The sequence below is a fragment of the Squalius cephalus genome, assembly GCF_949319135.1.
Source record: "Squalius cephalus genome assembly, chromosome: 15".
Classification (NCBI taxonomy): domain Eukaryota; kingdom Metazoa; phylum Chordata; class Actinopteri; order Cypriniformes; family Leuciscidae; genus Squalius; species Squalius cephalus.
In genome coordinates this window covers 25,574,033-25,591,479 of record NC_137136.1, presented here as the reverse complement: position 1 = coordinate 25,591,479, position 17,447 = coordinate 25,574,033, and positions in this window count along the sequence as shown.

The following is a 17,447-nucleotide window of genomic DNA, read 5'->3' as shown; positions in this document are numbered from 1 at the left end:
TCAGTGAGACGATACATGGTCGCCATTCTGAAGGTCTGCACACAATGTCTGTTCATATCCACAAGAGGGCACAATGTAACACTGCAGGGATGTTACGCCCTGCACCACCCCCACCAACACACACATTTAGAGTCCATGCAGTTAAATCACACACACTTACTGACACTGACTATAGAGTCAATGCAGTTAAGCATCAAGGGCAATGTTAAGCCATCATAACATCCGCTACATCAATAATATGACCCTCCAGCTCAACCCACAGGAAGCACTTTACAACTCCACTTCCTCTGCATGTGGTAATGCTGAATGAGCAAGAGTGCTTTACTGAATTAAAGTAAAAAGCACATTTAAGCAATGTACTAAGTTGATAGTTTTGTAGTGCATGGATTCTCAAATTGTGCATCACAAATAGTTGCTGCTAAAGGATGTTCCGGGAAACCTACGTTCCTAACATAATGGAACAGACCGTGTGTGTTAGTTTACTCGATTACAACAGTACACAGACAAGTGCATGCATTATTACGTATTATGTAATATTATTACAATTTTACAGTAAAACTGCTCTATTTTAATGTGATCATTTTTTCCTAAATTTCATCAGCCATTACTCCAGTCTTCAGTGTCACATGATCCTACAGATATCATTCTAATATTGTGATTTGATGCTCAAGGAACATTTCGTATTATTATCATCAGTGTTGTGCTGCTTAATATTTCTGTGGAAACCATGATACTATTATTCAGGATTCTTTGTTGACTAGAAAAAGAACAAAATTTATTTGAAATAAAAACATTTACTACATTATAAATATCTTTACTTTCCCTTTTGATCAATGTAATGTGTCCTTGCTGAATACACGTATTAAGTTCTTATAAAAAAAAAAAATCTTGTTGACCACAAACTTTTGAACAGCAGTGTTCATTACCAAAGGATTACATCTGCAATCAAAAGTCAGTGATTTAACTAGGAACTCAAATATTCCTCAGTTATCTGAGCTATGCTTATCACACTAATTTCAAATCTGAACTGCACATCAATATTAATTTGTATTTCTCCTACTCTTCAAAATGCAGGTTCTTTTATGGTTCATTGAAGAACCTTTAACATCCATTGAACCTTTCCATTGCACAGAAGGTTCTTTATAGTGGAACAAGGTTCTTTAGACTATTAAACTGCCCTTCCCAATAAGTGTATAAGCCCAATAATACTGTTCACTGAAATGGTTCTTTGGGAATCCAAAAATGGTTCTTCCACTGTGGAAAACCCCATTTTAAGAACCTTTATTTTTAAGAGTGTAAGGAATTTTACCCAGACAAATCTAATTCAGTTTTACACAACTGACATCTTAAAATCTGAGGTAATTTTCAAGGGGGAAAAAAGGGAGCCCATTCAAAATATATTGTCTTCTAAATTGGATGACTTAAGTGTATACTTAATGAGGTAAAAGAGGCATTTTTAAAAGATATTTGTGTTTTTTGACCATACAATGAAAGTCAGTGACTTCCAGTGGTGTTTTAGACCCCGTTGACCTTAAACTGTATGGACAAAAATAGCTGAATAGTTGAATCAAGTGTGAAAAGTGAAGCCGAAACATTTTGATCGCCCCGATCTTGACACCGCGGCTCCACATCAGGATCACTACTGCGCACACTCAGGCTCCAAATGACGTCATTGGCAGAGGCCATTTCTGGGATATTTTGGTTTCATTTTTCTACAGTTGAAATATTCTTCAAAATATCTTTATTGTGTGGGTTCCGCAGAAGAAGAAGAAAATAACAGGTTTGGAACAACATGATGGTGAATAAACGATAACTGAATTTTCATTTTTGGGTGAACTATCGCTTTAAGGCGATGTCAAGTCACCTTTATTTATATAGGCTAGTGCTTTATACAATACAGATTGTTTTAAAGCAGCTTTACAGAGATAAACATGAAAATACTTATTCAGTGATGCATTGCAAACAGATTTCAGTTCTGCTGTAAACAGTCATTATTCAGCTGAAATCAGTTCAGTGTTGATTCAGTTTGGTTCAATAACTGTGTAAAAGATCATTAATTATGGAAAGAGTTTTATTCGTCTATAAAGCAGCTCTGGAGAAAACAGTGATGCCATCATCCAGCTCAGTTCATTTCTAATCCAATAGTGTCAGGCAAATCAATAATATTACAGAATATTAAGTGTCACCAATGTTCCCTCATAACGCAAGTGTATACTATATATACCTTATGAGTGCATTTTTTATTGAAAAAACACCATGTATGGTGCACCTCTCTTGTAAATGTGTTAAAGCACTTTCATATTGTTCATGCACCAGACTGCGTGGTATTTACCCAATGCGGTAAGCTGTTTAGTTTACTTTTAAGAACACCTGAGATGTGTCATACCGTAGACGCCACAAATTTCTCAACCTTGCGAGTTCATTACGATCTCTGAGTCACACACAGATATGAGGTTAATCTGTGGGAGTGTGTTTTGCTGTCTTGAGGTATACGAGAGCAACAGAGAGGGAGGAGATGCAGTGCACTATGGGTCGTCTCAGCATACGGCCGGAGGAGGTCTTCACACAGCCCTCGGCAGACAGGGCTCTGGTGGGTTGCTAGGAGACCAGCCCGGCGCCTATATTAGATCTAATTTATTAAATTCCCCCTTCTCTCACGCCGATTTCTCACCATCTCTCGGCTGTCTCTCTATTTCACTCTCTCTCTCTCTCTCTCTCTGCATAGGCACCATACACACAGAACTGCAATAGTGTTACAGCGCCATGATGCACAAATTCACATGATGACACCACTTCCACTAGCTATGACTTATTGTAAGCTATACATTTGTATTTATAATAGTAGTTAGATTGAGATCTAGACTGTGACATGTTGTTTGTAAAGTTGGTATGAAATGGATATTCAGTCTGTTTTCTAAATGCATGTTCTCGATCTTTTTGTGAACGATTCATCCGTTTCATTTTTTATTTTTATTTTACTGCATCATTTTTAATCAGAATGTCTTAGCTCAATCCCTGATGCCGGGTTTCTCGAATCGTTTAGTCTGCTTAAACCCCGTCCATTTCTTACTGTCCATTTTGCATTCAGATCTGCCTTCACCTATCCAATCATCAACGGACAGATACTGTAGAACCAAGTCCCCATTTTTCAATAATTCACTTCACTCGAGTGTACGTCACAAATACGGCTACTTCCATTACATTGCCACTTTAAGTAAGAATGCACACAGTATTAAAATCCTGGCCGATAATGATAATTAAGTTGCAGATAAAATGTTACTTAGTTGACAGATCTCTGAGATGCAGTTTAAATTGTCCTTGAAAAACTCGTTTTAGAAATTTCAGGTATATCTTTATGTTATGGGAACAAAATGTCCCCTCAAAGATGGCAATCCTTGTCCTTATGGGGACATTTTTTTGGTTCCCTTGAGGAAAACGGCTTATAGATCATACTGAGTGATGTTTTTTGAAAATATAAAAATGCTTAAAGTTTTCTGTGATGGGTATAGGGTTAGGGGATAGAATATACAGTTTGTGCAGTATAAAAATCATGAATGTCTGCATAAAACATGACAACATGACAAACATGGTCAGTGTCATTGACCTCCCAGTCTGAATTCATGTATATCTCATAATCTAACATTAATCGCATCTTTTTTTAAAAAAATAAGGCAGTGAACTCACAACAGAGCCAACATGGTGCCTAGTGAGAGAAAAAAAAAGACTAAAATGGCATTAATTTGAATCCTCTGCTCAAAACCCAGCAGTAAAACATCACAATAACATTTTCTTTAAAAAGAGAGACAGAGAGAAGGATAAAATGTTTGTAAACCTCAGGAGGAATGGGGAGAGTCTGTTTGCTCGGTGTTCATATGTCTATTCATTTATTTAGACCCTCATTAGTTAATGCCTCAGTGATTGCTTCCTGTGGTCCACAAGGAGCCAATTATTAGGCATCACAGACAGGAAATGACAGAATGTGGAATCACTGGAGGGATTTTAAAAACCCAAACTATATGTATAGCAACTATAATAGTCCACTAACATGAGTAGTCTCTTTGCCTCTCTGACTATGATGTGAGTTATGCAGCTGGGGATTTTTCATTCTGATTAATAAATTAACGAACGCCAAGTAGGGTCCGTGTTCTCATTTCTGCCTGTCACCTCTCCACAGCGTGACTGAGGCAAATTACAGGCAATAAATATCCTAATATTCTTCCTAAAAGTCTCTTCAAACACAGCAGATGCGAGTAACATGGAAGGAGACTCGTAAAAGCTGCTGGTCTCATCATCAGTAAATGAGGTTATCGTGCTAAAAAAAAATTGTGATTTGGAATGTTCGCATAACCACAGAGCAATTTGTTCATCTTAATTTGATTTTCAAACAAAATAGCAACATGGAAAATGTTGGTAAGATGACAGGTCATTACAATTACACAAAACCATTAAGATTAAATAATGGTTCTCTCTGGCAGTTAAATGAGAACTAGGCTAATTAAAGAAAATAAAACTGTAAGAGATGTGTCTACATACACTAGAACCTAATACAGTCCTACTTTGATGTTACCCTTTACTCAGTCTTTTTTTTTTTTTTTTTTTTACATAATTCAACACATAATACATCCAAAATCTAAAAATATGCAATAACCTCCACTTTACTGCAATGCTGAAATCCTTCAGATTTAAAGTTTATGTTCTATTAACTCAGCTAAGAGGTCACGCCATGACAAAAAAAAAAAAAAACTTCTTCAGTTTCACTTTATTTTGCTGCTCCGATTAACACAATCTGTTGACTATAACTAAGTAACGTTGCACCTACATGTTTACTAAATCTCATTAGTGTTAGTGGAGTATTAGTAGACTGGTAGGGTTAGGATTAGAATAAGTTGAAATGTGGTTGCAAAGTTATAGTCAGTAGAATGTCTGTTGAGGAGCATCAAAATAAAGTGTTAACAGATATTAAACTTTTTCCTCCCACCTTTGTCCTCTTCCTTCATCAGCTGTAACTAATGACAACTTTGCCACATTCTTCATAAATAAAACAACCATCAGCTGCCAATTCTCCACACCACAAACCGACAAACACATCTTAATAGAAAATACAAACACTCGCCCCTCCTTCTCTCCGATCCAAACTCATCCTTTTCACTCACCCTACTACCTGTTCGTGTCTTCCTATCCTCACTCATCTCCTTTAAGCCATTTCTTCTTCAGTTGTACTCACACTCACTCACATCATCAACACATCTCTTCACAATGGTACCTTTCCCACTGCTTAAGAAACCCACTCTAAACCCAGCAGTTTTAGAAAACTACAGACTGGTATTCCCTTCTTCCATTCATTGCAAAAACAATTGAGCGAGTCATGTTCAACCAAGTCCTGGACCTCCAGGACAGCAACCAGAAGTAGCAAAGTCTGGCTACAAAAGTGGCCACTCAATCAAAACTGCCCTGCTCTTGGTTATTGAAGCTCGGAGACTAGCAAGAGCGGCTTCCTAGTTATCAGTACTTATCTTGCTGGATCTGTCTGCTGCTTTTGACACATTTAACCACAAGATCCTCTTGTCAACCCTCATGACAAAGGGCATCTCTGGAAACACACTCCAGTGGTTCCAGTCTTACCCCTCTGGTAGGTCCTTCAGGGTGTCTTGGAGGGGTGAGGTGTCTAAGTTGCAACATCTAGCTACTGGGGTGCCTCAGGGCTCAGTGCTGGGACCACATCTCTTCTCCATCTACATGGCATCACTAGGATCTGCCATTTAGAAACATGGCTTTTCCTATCACTGCTATGCTGATGACACACAACTCTACCTCTCATTCTAGCTGGATGATCTGATGGTAGCTGCTCGCATCTCATCTGACAGACATTTCTTTCCAGATGAAGGACCATCACCTTCAACTCAACCAACTTCAACTTCAACTTCAACTCAACCAACCAACTCAACTCAAAGACAGAACTGCTTATGGTTTCAGCCAACCCAACACTTTATCACAACTTCTCTATTCAGCTAGGCTCATCAACCGTAACTCCTTACAGGACAGCTTGAAGTTGGGATTGATGATCAATTAAACTTCACTCATTGCTAGAACTGCCCAATCCTGCAGATTTGCCTTACACAACATTAGGAAAAAGAGGCCCTTCCTATCGGAGAATGCTACACAACTCTTTTACAGTACCAAGCTTTTGTTCTATCCAGGCTGGACTATTGTAATGCTCTCTTGGCAGGCCTTCCAGAGTGTACTGTCAAACATCTGCAACTGATCCAGAATGTGGCAGTGAGAGCTCATGTTGCACCTCTCTTCATCAATTTGCAATGGTTGCCATTAGCTGCTCACATCAAATTCAAAGCACTGATGTTTTCCTATAGAACAACCACTTGCACCACACCCCTATACCTAAACTCACAACTTAAGACTTATGTGCCCTCCAGAAGCTTGTCTTCTGCAAGTGAACAGTGCCTTGCAGTGCCATCCCAAAGAGGCACAAAATCACGCTCACGGACCTGTGCTTGGTGGTTGTATGGCCTGCCTAACTTAACCCAAGCAGAATTTTCAAGAAATTGCTAAAGACGCATCTTTGATCTTCTACCAAAACAAAACAAAAACTTGCTATGTGTACTGTGCTATACTAACTAGGACTAGTCACAGCACATATATTGTTGCTCTTTTGTTGGTTTAATTGCTTAAATTTTCCCCCTCATTTGTAAGTCGCTTTGGATAAAAGCGTCTGTTAAATGGTTACATGTAAATGTAAATATTCACATGATATGAATTTGCAAAGTTTACAAAACTTGAACTCAGGAACACATACAAATTTGCATGAGCTCATGCATTCGTATAAATGGAAGTCAATGGAACGAAAAGTCTCTCTTCATCATTGTTCGACAAATTTTTTAATAAGGGTGAAATCCAGTCATTTCAACAGGAATCCATGCGATTGGGAATTCTGCGAGAAGGCGAAATAATTCTCCAAACACACATTTCGCAGGAATCCATGCGATTGGGAATTTCGTGCGAGGGCGAAAGATTTTCCTGTGCAGATTTCACAATTGGATCAAGTCGGTCACTCGATTTCACCGTGTTGATCAACAAAACTGCTTTGTTTGAAAGTGACTTTAAGGTGTGATCACATTAGTGAAAATTCGTCGGGCAAATTTTCGCTAATCAATGGTAAATGTGACCGTACTTTAACAGACCAGACACTGAACCACATTGGTTCAGTATGTCAGTTGCTCCAATATATCATGAAAACAAAAGAGATAATTAGCGTGTTGGTTGGAAAACTCCACTGCAGGGTACAAGAGAGAGCGAGAATAAAAAAAGTTTTGGAGAGAATGGGTGATCAGACCCCGGGGCTCAGCCATCTCTCTCCATCAATGTGCCACTACTTCCTGTACAGCTCATGACACTCAGCAGGCCACAGCTGGAGCAACAGACAGGGGAGGAATCAATCTACCGTTTCTCTTCTGCATTCTCGCTTTCGCTCATGCTTGCTGTCAGCCCCTGGACTAGCTAGAAATGTGCTAAAAATACACCCGTGGAATAATAAGGTCTGAGTGCAAAGCAAAAAGAGATAAAAATCTATAAAACATGACAGCTGATGTGAGCGTGTATAGAGTGTGTGTATGTGATTCCAGCAGCTGCTGACCATAACCCTCGGATTGGGCAGCGTGCAATACGCCACTCACAAATGCATCTTCTGAAATACTGCACGACTGCTGACTGCCTGAAACCACTCAGGTGAGACAACAGCACTACCGTCACCATGGTGACCAGGACCTGCCGAAGCCAGACAGCCCAACACTCGCTCACTGCATCCCTGCTGCATTAAAACATCACTCAGTGTGACAAAGAGGGATTACAACATTTCAGCAGGCTTTTAGAACTTTCTCTGAAAACATTACTGAGGAAAAAATGTTAAAACTGTTTTGTTTTTTTATTATTATTAGCGTATTGCTCGTAGGTATTACTATCTGTTGTTTGGCTATCACAAGCCCAGACATTCAACTTTAATTTAACTGAACTGCTTGCAACATACCGGCTCACCTAAAGTCATTTCAATTTCATTCTGATTTGTACAAGCCCAAAATTCGTGATATCTGAGGGTAAGGTGTTTACTTTGTAACATCCATTGCCACCTGTTTGACCTATTGACATCAATTTACAGTTGCCATCATGAGAGAAGTATAAATAGCACCAAGTATAAATAACAAATTTACACTGTAAATTAAAGATAATTATAGTGGTAATTCATTCTAATGATAGAATAATATATTTTCAAATATATTTCAAAATATAAAAAAAATATATATTGCTAATATGCTTTAAATTATATTTATATAAATATATTTTCAATGCGTTTTAGTTAGCCTACTTATTTTCTCATATTCATTCCGAGGCCATTTTGCATTTACCCAAAATGTATTTTAAGATCCTAAATATATTTTCTTGCTCCTTGTTATACATTTTGTACATACAACTTATATTTAGCATATAATGAAAATATATATTTTGGCCTGAACCAGAGAAACCAACACAATAGGTCCATATTCAAAATTCAGTTTTATGAGGTTTGAACACAGTTATGTGTCCACAGTGTGTGGAAACAACCAGCCAATAATTGTAAAAAAAAAAAAAAAATCATTTTTATATAATCCCCATAAATCATAAACAGTCCAACCCGATCTCACGGCAATTTGGTCATATTTTATTAGTTGCCCAATTCGTATGAATTCGTACGAATGACCTACACCTGACCCCGCCCCTAAACCTAGACACCCACTAGAAACCCACCGCTAGCCTAGCTTAGCACAAAGACTGGAGGTAAACAGCTCCAGCTAGCATACTGCTCCCAATCAGTGACAAAATAATGCCAACATTTTCCTATTTACATGTTGTGATTTGTATAGTCAGAGCGTGTACAAATAACAAGATCACATGAGACACAGCCATCTTTTAACCGTATACATACTGGGAACTATATTCTCAGAAGGCGAAGCACTGCTACTTGAGCGGAGTGATTTGCTCACAGCACCTGAGAAGCCCCGTGGTGAGGAGCAGAGAGTTTGCTCAGAGTTGGAGTAAATCACTCCGCAGAAGTAGCAGTGCTACTGCCGTTTTTTGCCGTTTACCTCCAGTCTTTGTGCTAGTTATGGCACGCATGGAGATGAAAAGGGAAAGTGTGGACTTATCTAACTCTGGGGGATACGGTGAATAAGCTAAAGTCCCAAAAAGTCGGCGTGTTCCTTTAAGGCTCGGCCCTCTTCTAGAAAAGTGGCCGGGAACAGCAGCTCATTTGCTTTTTAAAGGGACACATGCACACACAAAAAATGGCGTGTTTTAGCTCACCCAAATAGAGACAAATTTGACAAGCTATAAATGATCTGGGGGGTATTTTGAGCTGAAACTTCTCAGACACATTCTGGGGACATCAGAGACTTATATTACATCTTGTGAAAAGGGGCATAATAGGTCCCCTTTAAATTATCTTCTGGTATCGCTGTTGGACATTGTCATATAAAAATGATACTTTATACACTATCATAATGTTTGTGTTTTTGTAATGTTGGTTGCAATGTTGGTTGCTATAGGTGTTTGCTTTCTGATCTAAGTAGAAAGAGCCCAACCCTGAGCCTCTGTGATGTCTCTATGATATCCCTATAGTATAATAAAACTCAATTTATAAAAGTCTCTAATAATGTTTTTAATTACTTAAATTTGTTGTGCTTGCAAAAGACACAATAATCACACCGTGTAGCTCTGTTTATGTTGCCTTTTATCAACCGACGTAAAACTCACATTCTCCGACCTTTGCCGTAAATCAATGCTATAAACTTTAAAGGCACAGTAACCTGTCACTCGCAGTGCATACAAACATAGTCCAACAGGACCCAATGCTGAACGTTTTCAGACATAACATTTTCCCCCCACCCCCCTGGAAACTGAAACATAACATTTAGCCCACATACCCCAGTGTCACTATCACCCTGTCACATAGTCCCCATGCCAGACAGGTGGAACCCTCATTCTCTGAGGGCGTGCTGGCCGTGAAATGGCGTCAGGCGGTGCTGGTGGATTACCTCCCAGCCGGTTAGCTCTTGGCCTAGGCTGCCAACCCAGAGCCGCTGCTGGGGACAGAGGTGATGCAGGTGCTGAGGGAGCTGCGACTCTGTGCAGGCGGTTTGAGTGCCAACGAGTCCCATTCTCCAGTCTGTAAGTGGCCGGCCCCAACTGCTTAGTCACCCGCAGGGGCTCTGACCAGTATGACTGCAACTTATTTTGGCGGTGGAGGTGTTTGATCCTGACCCAAACCCCTGGAGAAATTGAAGGGGTCTGCACTCTGTGCGTGGCATCAAACCTCTCTTTCATCCGAGCCTGCGAACCTTTTACCTGAGCTCTGGCTTTCTGGAGCCCTGGGCTCCCACGTGCAGAAGCTGGCTCAGCCCTCAAACAGTCCAGTGGTTGCTTTAGCTCGCGCCCAATCATGAGCAATGCAGGTGACACTCCCGTGGTGGAATGCTTGGATGCTCGGATGGTCAGGAGAGTTTGGTTGAGTGCGTCGCTGAAGATTTTCCCCTCCTCCAGACAGGCTCGGATTCCATTTTTGAGAGTTTTATTCAGTCTTTCCACCCCCCCATTACTCTCTGGGTGATACACTGCCGTCCTGATGTGCTTGATGGACCGTACCGTGAGAAACTCTGTGAACTCTCCAGACACAAATTGGGGCCCGTTATCCGTTGTGACGACACTGGGGAGGCCCCAGCGCCCAAACAAGTTGTCCAGGCGGTCGATGATGGAGTGTGCAGTGATGGAGCTCAGCTGAAAAACCTCTGGCCACTTTGAATGAAGGTCGTGCACAACCAGGAGGTAGCGAGCGTGAGCCGGTGCCCCGTGAAGTTCTCCACAGAGGTCGACCTGAATATGTTCCCAGGGTGAAGACGGCCAAGAGGTCGGGGTGAGAGGGGCTGTGGCAGGCTGACCAGTTTTCCCACTCAGGAGGCAGCAAGCACAGTTACGTACCAGCTCCTCCACATCAGAGTCTATGTGTGGCCACCACACTGTGTCACGGCAGCGCTGCTTCACTTTGACCACCCCCAGGTGCCCCTCATGCGCCATGTGTAGCACTCTGGACCTGAGAATCTCCGGAACGACCGCACGGTGGCCACGGGCCAGGCACACCGCCCCCCAGCAGGAGAGCTCGTTGCGGAAGCGGTAATAGGGGAGTAGCTTGTCATCCACTTTGGCAGGCCAGCCATCCTGGACGTAGGTACGGAGAGTTGTGAGGGCCTCGTCAGCAGCTGAGGCCTGCTGCAGCTCCGCCAGAGTGACTACTGAACTGAGAGGCCCGTGCAGGATGTGGACCCAGTCTTCGTCGCTCTCTGTGTCTGATGTCACCCCGCCTGTCTCCTTCGTCACCGACACAGCTCTAGACAGGAGGTCGGCCACCGTGTTGGCCCGCCCAGGCATAAACTCCAGACTGAAGTTATACTGGTTCAGCCTGTCAGCCCACCTCAGTAGTCTCATGGGCCTGTGCCCCGAGCCTTGAGTCGCCAGCAGTGCCGTCAGCGCTTGGTGATCTGTGCGGATGGTAAAAGGCCTCCCATATAGATAAACATGCCAGCGTTCGCACGCCCACAGACAGGCCAGGGCCTCCCTCTCCCCCACCGAATACTTCTGCTCAGCTGTAGTAAGTGCCCGAGAGGCGAAAGCCACTGGGCGTTCCACCCCCTCTTGAGTCTGGGAGAGCACAGCACCTAGCGCCACCCCGGAGGCGTCGCAGGTGACCATGGTGGGCGCGGTCAAGCTGAAATGGGTCAGTGTGGGTGGGGACGTGAGCTGCCGTTTGATGATGCGCACAGCTTCGTGGCAGGCTGGAGTCCAGTCCCATGTAACATCCTTCCTGAGTAGCCGGCGCAGGGGGGCCGTTGAGTCAGAGTAGTGTGGCATGAATCTGAGGTAGTAGGCGGCCATCCCCAGGAAGGAAGACAGCTGGGATGGCGACTGCGGGTCTGGTAGGGACAGAATGGCCTCAGTGTGTGACATAATCGGGGCAATGCCCTCCTTCGAGAGCCTGAAGCCCAGGAACTCGACCTCCTCAACCCCGAACATGCATTTCTCAGAGTTCAGTGTGACCCCATGCTGTTCGAAACGCTGAAAGACCTGCTCCAGGCGATCATCATGCAGTGCGGTGGAGGGCGCATGCACCACCACGTCATCTAGGTAGATGGAGACACCCTGGATACCAGCCAATATGAGTGACATTATTTTCTGAAAACAGCTCGGGGCTGAGGACAGTCCAAATGCCATGCGCTTAAATCTGAAAACCCCCACGTGCGAGACAAACGCTGTAAGGTCCATGCTGGCCGATGCTAGAGGGACCTGCAGGTAGCCGTTACGTAAGTCCATCTTACTGAAAACAATGGAGCCATGGAAATGGCTAGTGAGCTCCTCAGCTGTAGGTAGGGGGTACTTATCAGGGATGATGGCTTTATTTACGTCTGTGAGGTCGACACAGAGTCGCAGTCCGCCCCCTCTTCTCTTGGCTATCACCAGGTTAGACACCCACGGTGAGGCATCGACGGGCTCTATGACGTCTGCCTCCACCAGGCGATGCAGCTCGGCCTCCACCGCGTCACGGAGAGCCAGGGGTATGCGCCGTAGGGGCTGGATGACAGGGCGGACTGCCAGGTCAACAGTAGGCTGGTGTACAAATCCAGTCATGCGGCCCAGCCCGTTGAATAGTTGTGGGTAGCGGTCAGGCCAGGAGGCGGCGACCTGCAGGACATGCAGGCCCCTAGCATCACTCACAGTAAAGCCCAGGGCAAGGAACAAGTCTAGGCCCATAATGTTAGCTCCCTTCCGGGTGATACAGAATTTGGTGGCAGGCGCACATTGTTTATCATATCTGACGGGGAGGCAGGCCACACCCAGAGTGGAGATGGGAAAATGGCCGTAGCCTAACAGGGGTTTAGCCGCTGCTTCCAGAGGCACTTGACTGAAGAAGCGGTCATATGTGCATTTGTTCAGGATTGACACTTTAGCCCCTGTGTCCACGAGGAGCGGAATGAGAGCTGTGCCCACACGGCATGTGCAGAGCTTGAATGAAGGCTGTGAGGTCTGTACAGTGTTTATGGGAACAGCAGCAGTATCATGGCAAGCAGGAGAGGAGCGACAGCAGCGTGCAAAATGGTTCAACTTGTTGCAGTTACGACAACGTTTTCCCTGGGCAGGGCATGACTGATCTCTGGTTGCATGTTTAGAGGAGCCACAGTTGCTACAGCTCTTGTGCCCACTCTCCCTGGGCCCCCTGTCCACTCGCTGCACGTCCAAACTGTCACTCACCCTGTCAGCCGCCACTGCAGTCTCTGTGTGCTGAACTAACGGTGGTGATGACGTCACAGGCTCGTGCACAGCGCGGCCGAACTTGCGCGCCTCCATTAGGGCAGTTTCCAACTGCTTCCCAATTACTAAAGCGTCCGCTAGTGTCGTGGAGTCTGGCTCTAGTAAAAGTCTCTCCCTCAGTTGGTTACATGACGTTTTCTCTATTAACTGGTCAACTATAAGTCCATCCTCCAAAGCCCCAAACTCACAAAGTCTAGCCAGCTCACGTAATGCTGATACATAGTGGGAAACGGTCTCACCCGGCTTTTGGGTCCTCTGACGAAACTCAAAACGGTGCATCCGCCGGCTTCTTCCGGAGCTGAAGTGAGCCTTCAAGGCGGCCGTGGCTGTGACGTACTTATCATCCGATAAGGTGAGCGTGGCGAAGATTCGCTGTCCCTCCTGCCCGAGACAATGGCGCAGAAGCGCGCACTTCCTCGCCTCCGCTAGATCCGAGTGTCCCAAAGCCAGCAAATAGTCCTCAAACGACGTCAGCCAGCGATCCCAGGGAACCGCTGGATCACCGGGAACAGGCAGGAAAGGTGGCGGTGGTGGTAAGACAAGTTCAGACATCCTCGTTCGCCAAATGTTGTGCTTGCAAAAGACACAATAATCACACCGTGTAGCTCTGTTTATGTTGCCTTTTATCAACCGACGTAAAACTCACATTCTCCGACCTTTGCCGTAAATCAATGCTATAAACTTTAAAGGCACAGTAACCTGTCACTCGCAGTGCATACAAACATAGTCCAACAGGACCCAATGCTGAACGTTTTCAGACATAACAAAATTAATAGATTTTAATATTTAATATTTGAAACTTGCATTTGGATCATCATTTGGGATTCATGTGCATGTCACAGCCAATGAGCGCATTCCTCTAAACTACCTTGGCAAATAAACCAGCGTTCGTCGTCGTCTTCTTTTTGTAATTTAAATTAAGAGGTCTTGGCTCTGCCTGTGCTGTTTAGGCAGATAAACCCTGGCAGCTGCTCTAAAATAGAGTTTCAGTAATACAGCTACAGAAACAGCACTGAGACTGAATATTTCCTTGTTTTCTGTCCATTGACTGTGCTGACCCCATGTAACGTAACAGACCGAACTGCTGAGTGGGCTACTCACCTCCAGGTACCCAGTACTGACAGTTAATATGTTTACGTGCAGGTGAGTGTATCTCTTGATACGTTTCTGTACATGTGTGGCTCCACCATTTCGCATCTGAATGTCCTTTTGCCACCTTAAATAATAGTTCAAGAGTATGTAACTGTGTGTGTGTGTGAAATGAACGCATGGGTTGTTCCTGCCAAGCCAGCAATAATAAGGCTAATGCTTCCGGAGTTGTCCAGCTCTGCATTAGGTCTAGATGGGCTCATTGATTTAGAGCTAAGAGGCCAGGTCGGACCAGCCCCAGCGCTTACATAGACACACAGCATCCTGTCCCAAACCAAGCCTCTTATCTCCCCAATGCAATTACAGCTAGAGAGAGTGCATTTTCAGGAAGGGGGAGGGAGGGGTAATGAGGTCTCAGCTAACGCCACTCCTATAGACCAGCCGCCACACCCACGGCGCTCACGAGGTAAATCAGTGCATTACTGCATTACTGAGGGCGGAAATGCATCTATTGAAGTTTCAGGGGAGAGGGTGCATGAGGACGATAATGGAGTAATGCAGGGAGAGAGAGAGAGAGAGAGAGAGAGAGAGAGAGAGAGAGAGAGAGAGAGAGAGAGAGAGAGAGAGAGAGAGAGAGAGAGAGAGAGAGAGAGAGAGAGAGAGAGAGAGAGAGAGAGAGAGAGAGAGAGAGAGAGAGAGTGGCAGGAGATGAAAAAAACTGAGATGAGAGACAAAGAAAAGGATATAGAGATAAACTACATTCACACAGCAACAGAATGTCGTTGTCAGCAGAGTTCCTTTATGGAGGGATTACTTTTTTTCACATTACTTTTGTTAAATTTACTAAAATAATTTCAAGAAAATATCAGTTACTTTTTCAAAATTAATATTTGCAGTTATAACTTACATTACTTACATTAAATTGTATTGTTTCAAAATTATTATTTCAAATACTAATTTATGTAATATGTATATATAAGTGTATTTAGACAGTATAAGTGTATTTAGACAGGAATCACAATCATGGGAAACAATTTATCATGCACAAAGAAAAAAATCTTGATTTGTTAGATCACATTTTTTACATAATGTTTTATGTAAAAAACATAGAAAACATGTTTTATCACATAAACTGTTGATTCCTATATATATATATATATATATATATATATATATATATATATATATATATATATATATATATATATATATAAAAATCCACAAATGTTTTCATATAAAAATAATACATTTTTTTTTCAAAATTATTATTTTTTTTTTTAATTATAATTAGATTTTTCAAAATCAAATTATATATATACAAATGTAATAGGGATAAATGTCCACTGCACGAAATTCACACATTATTCCGATTCCACACAATTATTCCGATCCACTCACACACGTAGAACAGCATGTACAACTATTGACGTTGACAGAGAAAAAGAAACTATTTGATAGTCCCAAATATTAACAGCGTGAATGTAGCCAAAGAGATGAGTCAGGAATGAGACAGGAAGAGTCATATAAGACATAAAAAGATTGAAGAGACAGAGACAGGGGCAAGCTAGAGGGTAAACGATTTGAAAAGAGGGGAGAGAAAGAGAGAATCATCGTGACTGATGAGATAATTGCTATTTTCCCCCACTGCTTTGCATTATATCATGCGGGAGCAGCTAATCAGGTCCAATCATCTGACGTTTTAGTGAACTGGGATCCCCTCATCCAGTTTTACCCTTTATTGGGGAAACCGTAACGTAAACTGCTAGTTTAGAGCTTCTCATTTTTCACAGTTCAAAACTGCACCTCAATGCTATGATGTTGTGGCTAGTTACCATGTGCCATACAATTTATAAGATATTTTGATTTTTTTTTTTTATATATATACATAGGCCAGTCCATGACCACTCAAGAGCAAGTTGACTGTGCATCTGCAACCTAGTTATTCACATATAATATCTATATCTGCAATAGACATTAGCAGATTAGCATTAACAGCATTTAATTTATCATTAATGTGATAATTCTGCATATGGATATTGCATGTATATACAACACATTCTCATCGCTGAAAGTTTATCCCATTTCATCTGAAATATAACTCATTGGTTTGTACAGCCATTGACTGCACAATGCTGTGATATTTTCAATGAAAATTCATTGATTTGTGAGTGTGAGTGATGAGCAGCGTCATGTTAACCGTTCCAAGATGGCGGATGTGTCGACGTGTCTGGAGCGTCGAAGTATACATAAAAAAAATACTCTTATGATTTATTTTCACACAAAATCTGCTGCTCCATAAATGTTCAATACAATATATATATATATATATATATATATATATATATTCACACATTATTCCGAAATTCGGAATAGGCCTATATATATATATTTTTTTTCTGCAATCATACAGTAGGGGAGTAGTGAAAAGCAATTTGTTTCTTAACGTCTGCCTTTAACCCCATTGTAGCCTACCCTATAATATTTTTATTCCAAAAACCTTTTTTTTTTTTTTTTTTTTCCTGCCTGTTGTTTCTGATATATTGAGTAGGCTAATAAAATGAGATGATGCAAAGTAACAAAGTATTTTTTTTTTACTTTGTTACTTTTCTGTTCTGAAGTAATGTTTCACTTTATCAGAATATTTTTATTTTGAAAATCTTTTAATTACTTTTAATTCACTATATTCAAATGCATAATATCGTACTTTTTACTCTACTACAATTCATAAAAACATATCGTTCTTCTTATTTGGAATTGAAGAAATGGACAACCAAATTCATGAATGAGATGATTATTTTCAATAAACCTGCTGAATTGGTATGCAAATCAAACTGAATGATTCATTCACGAATCGGACTGATTGCAGCTGTTCTCAACATAACTTAGCCTATTCAATGATCCGGTCTCCAGATTCACTGTATTGTTCATGTCTGACTCAAAATGAGCCAAGAGTCGGG